The sequence below is a fragment of the Rhipicephalus sanguineus genome, chromosome 1 (assembly GCF_013339695.2).
Source record: "Rhipicephalus sanguineus isolate Rsan-2018 chromosome 1, BIME_Rsan_1.4, whole genome shotgun sequence".
Lineage (NCBI taxonomy): Eukaryota > Metazoa > Arthropoda > Arachnida > Ixodida > Ixodidae > Rhipicephalus > Rhipicephalus sanguineus.
Window position 1 is genome coordinate 307,682,000 of NC_051176.1, and position 8,813 is coordinate 307,690,812.

The 8,813-nt window shown below is 46.0% G+C and overlaps 1 long non-coding RNA gene across 1 annotated transcript; it reads right to left on the reverse strand.

The window, feature by feature from the left end:
• Positions 1–780: 780 nt before the first annotated feature.
• LOC119379413 (uncharacterized) lies at positions 781–8,253 on the reverse strand. Its single transcript, XR_005181167.2, has 3 exons — positions 8,103–8,253; positions 5,039–5,169; positions 781–1,040 (listed from the first exon to the last, which is right to left on the reverse strand). It is a non-coding gene; the product is annotated as an uncharacterized LOC119379413 (long non-coding RNA).
• Between the last annotated feature and the right edge of the window lie 560 nt (positions 8,254–8,813).

Sequence of the window (8,813 nt, forward strand, 5' to 3'; positions counted from 1 at the left end):
CTGCGTCCATTCTGACAATTTTTAAAAAATTCTACAAAGTATATCAACACAATACAATAACACCATATGCCAGATAGTTGCCAGTAAGTGTGTCAAAAAAAGTATGGAGATCAATCACCGAGAAGTTTCAAAGATAAGGAGTGAAAACATAGAAAAATGTATAAGTGGGGGTGTCGCACCACCCATATACACACAAATGCGAATATACCACATCAAAGTCCAAGTGCCAAATTGCCAGACAAACCTTTTTTTTTTTTCTCAATTCAATTCTGCCAAAGACAGCATCTGAATAGAACCACCTCCTCGCCTTTGTCGCCAATAACCGAGACCATTAATCTTTTCAAGCTGCCATGCATAACATTGTGTAACGTACATGTATTAACAACTCTCCTCTGTAACACTGGCATTGAGAGTAAGTTAAATAAATAAATGACTCGTGTTCAGGCACATGCACTTTGGTTATGCAGTCAAATTAAAATTGGGTGCTTGCACTTGATTGGAAAGTTTAATTATAGTGATTTTTGTTTTAAGTGAGAAAATTTATGTTGAGCATCTGCCGCGTCCTTGGACGTCAGCTCGTAAGTCCGCTTCACTGTGCTGCGTGCTTCCTTGGGGCAAAGGAAAGATGCAGCGGCCACACGAGTGGTAAGATCGTATGCTGCTTTGTGTATTTCCATGTTTTCACAAGCATTCATCGGCTTTCTGCAGTGCTACCGATCCACCATGTTTCAGATGGTTTGTTCAGAAATATACTGTTACAGTATAATAAAAGTACATAAACACTGGGGATACACTTTTTATTCTTTTTTGCAGCTCCCATAAAGGTGATTCGCACAGATCATGGCTTGAAGCCGTCTGCTGCTTCAGTTTCTTACGCTTGGATCTTCAGCAAAGGTGAACTTTGCTCGGGAGATTGCGGCGCCGATCGAGCGCACAAATATTCCGCAGGTCATCCTTTGGCCGCATCCCTTGGAAGCACATAAAATAAGCATCGTGAATGATGAGTCTACTGCTTCCTTGTCATACTTTAGGTGGAGAGCCTGTAAAAAAAAAAGTTATAGAGTGATAAATATCTAAAAGGACGGTGCCACCTTACAATTACGGTGCTGAAGTGCGTGCCAACAAATGCTGCACTTAAGTGCAAGGCTCATTCTTAAAAGGTGTTAAGGGCCGGTTACACTCTTAAGTCAAAAGCTAAGTATAAAGTTGGTTCTTGAATGTGGCAGTTAGTGATGAGAAAAAAAAAAAAAACTGGGGGCAGCTACGCACTATGGCACAAAGACTGAGGAAACAAAGCTAGTGGTGTTCCCCTCCTCCTCACCCTCTTTTCCCTTTCCACCCCTTGCTATAATGTACTATATAAGAATATGCTATGCTTCCCCATCTCCCCTCCTCCTCACACTCACTTCTGTTTCCCTTCCCTTTCCCATACTATTGGGCACGAAGCCCACCACTTGAAAAGCTGGCGCCACCGTCAGCGTGACAGATAGGCAGGATCAGCAGCAGCATTGTCTGCTTAGGGAGCACCTACATGTGCTGAAAACAAAATTTTAGAATACCACCTGTGCTGTAATTTTGATTAAATGAGGAGTTCTGCCGTTTCGGATGAGCACTTGACAACACTTGAAAGCACAGAAATATGAAAACGTGAGCTTGGGCATGTTGGTATTCCATCTTAACACCTATAGCGCACAGAAAGGACAGGAACACAGAGTTATGGCGCGGACACAGCGCTAGCAGACATAGCGCTGTGTCTGCGTCGTACTTCTGTGTTCCTGTCTTTTCTGTGCGCTATAGGTGTTAAGAAGCAATATGTAATCCCTGTCTTTGAAGGGTTCTTATATGATAGGCCAGTACTCGGTGCCACAGTGCAGCATACACGCACCGGAGCCCAGTGCCAGCTTTCACACGTGTCCACCGGGTAAAAAGCTGAGTGAAGGTTGGATTGTGAAACTTAAAAATGGTACATGATCTCACACTGCCATAGGTTGGCAAACTCACTCATGAGTCGACTCACTTGGAGAGTCTGGCTGCGTAATACAAGGGCTGTCCGTAAAGTAAGGTTCGCAGTAATTTTTCACAATAAAAAACATGCTTATTGGCATTAAATAATACATGTTTGGAAAGCTTATACTTTCCCTTATTTTTCAACATAATCACCGTGGAGATCAATGCATTTTTGCATGTGGTGTACGATCTTATTGATGCCTACATCGTAGAACTCTACTGCCATGCCACGTAGATAGCTTAAAACCTCTTCTTTAAGCTCCTCTTCGGTTCTGAAATGAATCACATCCAGGTATTTCTTCAATTCTGGGAAGAGATGGTAGTCACTTGGGGCTAAGTCTGGGCTGTAGGGCGGGTGAGTGACAGTATCCCATCCACATTTGTTGATGAGATCAATCGTTACACAGGCAATGTGCGGACGAGCGTTGTCCTGATGGAAACGCACTCCCTTCGTGAGTACGCCTCTCCTCTTGTTTTGAATCGCGCGGCGAAGGTTCTCCAGCGTCTCACAGTAGCGGTTCGCATTGATTGTTGTACCAGCGGGCATGAATTCGCACAACAATAATCCCTCCTGTCCCAAAAAACACTCGCCATCACTTTGCCGGCAGACAGTCTGTTTGAACTTTCGCGGCTTCGGCGACTCTGGATGTTTCCACTGGTGTCGTGTAGTGGACCCAGGTCCACTACACGACCCCAGTGACAATGAAGTCCAAGAATTTCTCGCCATCGGTTTCGTAGGCCTGAAGAAATTCGCAGGCTGCTTCAACACGTCTCCATTTATGGTTTTCTGTAAGCATTCCCTGGACCTACCTTGCAGAAACCTCTGCATACCCTAAATGGTCTGTCAAAATTTTGTCAATGCAGGTCTTGCTGACATCGGGGATCGTCTCGCAGAGCTCCCGAACCGTCACCCTTCGATCTTTCAGCATTGTTTCTTCCACTTTCGCAATTGTTTCGTCCGAAACCGATGGGCGTCCAGAACGCTGTTCGTCATGGACGTCTGCACGTCCGTCTTTGAATTTTCCGCACCATTTGCACACATGTTGAATGCTCATACACTTTTCCGTAGACAGTTGGGAATGAATGTCCACCGGCGCAGTGTTTTTTGCACACAAAAAACGAATCGCAGAGCGTAATTCGCACCTGACAGAAGAAGCGAGTGGGAGCTCCATTTCTAATGGCTGCCAAGCCTGAGTGTCGCAGACAGCTCGCCGGAAGCGGAGACTACGAGAGGGAAACCACGCTGCGTGACAGAGACGCTGAATCCAGCGCAGCAGCGTGTTTGTGACTGCAGCACCTTGGGAACCTTATTTGACAGAACACCCTCATATTTTGGCAAGATTATGTCCGAGTCAGTGCAGCTGAGGAAAATTTTAGTGAGTCTGAGTCCGAGTGAGACCGCCTCCGAAATCTCTGCGAATGAATCCGCTCGTGCCTTGCGCTGAAAAGGTCGTGCAACTGACTTCGACGTTGTAATGAGTGACCCGTCGACCGGGTGGACGAACGATTTGACGAGGCTGCTGCGCCGAGGCGGACGCATAACCCCTCCAACTCGGAATTCAGTAGCCGGTAATGAGGAATATCGCTCGTCAGAGCTGAAAGCTGCTGACGGAAAGTTACGTCCATGTAACTGTAGCAGCATCGCCTATGAAGAACACAACGGTGACCGGCCTGCAAAACGAGGTGGACGCGCGAGACTGGAAGTCTCAAGCGGCCAGTGCCGAGCACTTTCGCGTACTCTGTCCCGCATACAACAAGTGCAACGCTGTAGAGGCTAGCGATACTTCGAAAAACAAAAATGTGTTTGCGCTAACAAATAGTTCAATGTCTTTACCGCCAGACTGTGGTATTTTTTTCAGGCTGAGTAATACATGATTTGTGCCCTAATTAGAAATAAACAAACTCCGTTATGCGGCTTTTAATGTGCTGTTTCACATCACCTGACGTTTCGTTGTTTCAGTATTTCATTTGTAGCCGGTCGCGATGCCTCACACACACGCTCGTGCTCGGCTCACACGAGCATTCACAACCGCGAAAACTAAAGAAAGCGGACACGCGGATTTATACATTTTGCTGACCGAACAACTTGCACAGCTTCAACAGCGGTGCGCTTGATGTGTGAAATTGAGTGTAGTCAGGTCCGCTGAGGTACCACAACAACTTGGCTGCCAGCAGCGGCCTTCCATTTGGCAAAATACACTGTATGTACTTATTATGTCGGTGGCTTGGCGTCATTGCTGCCCGCGCTATCATGTCCCGACTCCACCGGCTACATCAACAAGACTGCGAGTTTCATTCCGCACGCTTCGTGGCCCTGAACCGCGCTGCCAGCAACATACTTCCCATTTTCCTGCAAAGCTGGCAATGTCGGAATTCTAGGTCGCCAACGTCAAGTACGGAAGCCACTGCAACGCGCTTTATGCGCCATCCATCGCAGGGACGAGCATTTTACATAAAAATCCACAGCATGCCTGCACGGCCTAGCATTTCCACGACTATAATGACATTGACACATGCACTGTGCATAGATATGTGACACGTGTGTTTGCTTACATCGCTCTGTTGCACATACCTTTCCGTTCTCGTCGCGGTAGCCTAGTTGGTGACACAACGGAAAACAGCACCTTCCAACCATCTTTAGCAACACATTTCCAGCACAATTCACAACATGCGGGCTGACTGCCATGTTAACGAAACGCCGCGCACCGGCAATCGCAGTAGGTAGTCAACCTAGTCGCAGTGTCATCTGCTGTGGCGCCCTAAACATGGTGGCTTGGAGTTGTTCGCGTGAAGGGCGCTATGAAAACGGTCTATACAGCAGAGGAATGAGCAATTATGATCGAGTTAAACAGAGTGACTGTTGATATGAGGCTGCTATAAACCTGCTTTCACTTGTGGAGCTGATGTTCGGCCCTCATTTTCTGTGGTTGGTGCATGAAGACTTAAGATTGTGTTTTGTTCTGTCTAGCACATCTGAACAACCTTGTACCAGTGCATGCACGTGGCCCTGTTAACATGAGAGTGTGTTCACCTTTGCAGCTCGCAGATGATGGTGCAAGGAGAATGCCAATATCTTCGTTATTGTAAATTTCAAAATAATTCTTCAACATATAATTCCCGTCCAGAAGTGTTACGTCCTTTAGTCATCCTACTGTGTTGCTCCTGAAATGCCAATAAAAAGCACAATGTGAAAATTTGCTTTGGTTTCTCTATTGAAAGACATTATTCAGAGTGCATGCCCAGACTCTAAAACATATTGGCCAAGCATATTCACTGAACCAAGTGTGCAATGTGTCCAAGAACAAATAACTTCCAAGATTAGCAACATTTCAGTCCATAATCAGAATAAGCATTCCAACTATTTCTCAAGGTCATGAATTAAAATCATGTTTTGCGTCAAATTTGACAATAGCAGCATGCTTGGGCACAAAGTGCATGTTGATGTTGGGCAGCAGCTTGTTATGCGCAGTTTTTAGCAAATCTTTAACATTCATTTTTATGCACGTGGCTTTCAGTGACAATGGCCATACGTAGTAGTGTAATAGGGTTTATTGGAGAACAACGGATGCCCCACAGCGGTGGGGCTGCAGATGTTTACAGCCAGCCACTTTTGTAATGTGCAGAATGCTGAAGCAAGCAAATACATTTGTTTTCTCAACAAGGCCTGTGCATTGATTGATTGTGCCACTTAAAGGTCCCCTGACAACGCAACTTCAAAGCCAAAATCTTTCGTGTTACATTCTCCCGCACATATAGGCACCTCAAACCATGTATTACTGGTGAACGTAGTCTTAAACACATTTTAATATGGTTTCAAAGTAAGCGCAAATGCCCAAATTAGTGACAACTTGTGACCTCATAATCAGTATCATGCATTTAGTGGCTGCTCAGGCTCACTGATAATTCACCTGTTCTACGAGTATAGTCGACGTCAATGACAAGTTTGCAGGGCACACTGGCTGCTTACGCGAGTGGTATTTTAAACATTGCAAGAAATAAACAAACATTCAAATAATGGTGAGGATTTTTTCATTCCTGAGGGGGACTATGAAACAGGTGCCCTGCCGGCAGCTGTCCTTTAGTAAACAAAATTCGGCAAAAGCACCCTCGTCAAGTCACCTGCTCAAGAAACTCAACCACCTGAACAGAATGGAGTCACTATTAACACTTTACTTATTCTCATGCTGGTAATAAACTGCTTGTATCTAAAAAAAAAAGATTTGGAAAAGTTTACAAAGGCAAACATTTCCAAGTCACTGTGGTATACGTGTAAGGTGATTATGTCAGCGTACAGCTTCATATTTGTTGTGTGACTGTCAGCTGATATCGTGGAATATCTTTGCTAGGAACACAATGGTGAAGTTGCTAAAAGAATTTTGCCACCTAAACATACGGAATGAAAATACTGCTTATGGAGATTACACGCAGCAGTCTATAATGCAACGTGTTACTGCTGCTGGTCCTGGAACAACTGTAACATAAGCATTACAACAGCTGTAACTTGCAACAGTATAGTCACGGAACTTTCGGTTGGCAGCGAGCATTCTGTGTTGACATGGGCTGCGTGACAGCGTTTATCACAAAATTTTTTTTCTCTGACACCATTGATGCCCTAGCTGAGTTGTGTGCCACAAATATAGCAAGTGGTGACTTGTAAAGCTTGTAAGGCATCTGGTGAGCAGAGTTGCTTCAGCTCATCACTGCAGTGAGCATCGGGCTCTCGCTATCCACTCAACCTTCAAAATTGGATAGCACGAAATCGAACAGGTCCTGTGCATCTGTCCGATTTCGCGCTATCCAATTTTGAAGATTATGAACCAACTAGCCCAGCAAGATATTTTGTTTGTTATCCACCCAATGCCTGCAGGATCCACGTGTCTGCGGCTCTAGCTTCACCCCTGAAGACACAACCACTTTGCCCGAGTTGAGGCTGATCAGCGATCGCTCTCATATACTTTTTGTTTGTTTGTCTGCATGCTTTTGGAGCAGATCTCAACCACTCCACACACTTAGTCTCTGTTGCCTGACGGCACACGCTCAATGGAGCTTGACCTGTCGAGTGCGCTGCAGTCACCAGCGACGGTTGGCTGTTTTGACAAGTTGAGGAGGCAAAGCAGGGTTGAGGAGTGTGTCACTATAATTGCTTGCAGCTGCCTGGATACGCAGTGCGTGACTTAATTCATGGTGCGAATGATTTGATGATGATGAAGCCTAAATTCTTACAAAATTTCAAAAACAGTTTCAGGGTCCCTTCAAAGTCAAGTGTACTTGGCTCTTATCCTATTCGAAATTACCTTCGTGAATATTTTGTACAATGATGAGGCTGACATGTCTAGTTTAGTTTCTTTCATGTCTTCCTTTTTTGTATTAGTAAAACATTAGTGTTTTACCAACTCTCTGTTACATTCGAATGTTTGCATCTTGCCGTATGACCGTGGTATTTGTATGGCGTCACTCTCTGCGTACCTTTGCAAAAGACGGCGGCCGAGTGAACCGCTTGGGCACTCCAGACAAGTGTGATTCAGACTGTAAGACATGTTTCGGTACAAAAAACTAGTACAAGTAATCGCGAAGTTAACGAAACATCGCCCAGCGCACCATTAGAATAAAATGCTAAGTCGCTTCTTTAGCTGTTTCTTGTTATAAGTACCAGGTTTTCAAACGTCCTAGTCGCCAAACAGGATTATTCATTACCGCAGTACAAAGAATCTAACGACAAGTGAACTTGCCTAGGATTAACGACAAGTGAATGCCCTTACTACTAGTTGATGAGATATCAGTAGCAGTTATCACTTACGCAAAGCCGAACATTGGACGAGTTGGTGCAAATTAACCATGTCCAACTGTAGCGACTGTAGTGCATGAAACACACGATCGGTTCTTTCGCAGCAAATTATTTTCTGCTCGCGCAGCGATCGCGGATGAGCCTCTTGTGCCGCAGTTCGAAATGTTTATCACGCTCCGAACCCACAACGTAAGAACGGCAGCATAGCTATACTATCACACTTTGATATGTAACCGGTACGCCGGCACTTGTGGCTATTACTCGCGACAGAGACTAGCGGAGCAAAACTCGAACAGAGATCGCTACTTACTTGTTGTGGCAAAGCAGCGCATTGCAGCATCTTCGCTCTGCTTCGCCCTCGACGTCCGTCAATCAAGCAAAGGCGGTCACGACAAAGTCGCTACGGGACACCGGTTCACGGACTACGCTGTCGAAACGAAAGCTGCACGACACGCGGTCATTGTCGTGCCGTTGTCAGATGGGAGGAGACGCGGCGCCCGGAGGCACTTTGTCCCAGAGTTCTACGATACTCATCAACCCATCATCATCCATACGTCGGTACAGAGACGAGAGACGAACGCGCGATACCGTGCACACGTGGAACACAGCCGACACCGGTCGGGGGAAGCGGCTTTCCAAAAAGCTCCGCTAAGAAGTGACGGCGCCACCATCGAAAATCCCTGAGATTCTCTCCCTAGGTACCTAGCTGACAAACACAAAAGGATTCTGTACGCTTTTTAGACGCTCGCATAGCTTGGGTGGGGGCAAGTGCCGGTGTGGCTGGAGGGGGGCAAATGCCGATTTTGCACAGAGAGTATGGGGTGAGCGTCGTCAAGTGAAAAAAAAAAAAAAGCCGTACTCTCGGAACGTTCCCCTCGTGTGCGTGCGTATGTTTGTGGCCCCAATCGGGCGACCACTAAAACCGAGGGGTGTGCAACGGCAGACAAAAGAAAGCAGAAAAACGGGCAGTGCGCGTGCGATGCGAGGGAACTGAGTACTAGGCACTGCGCCGTGCTCCCTA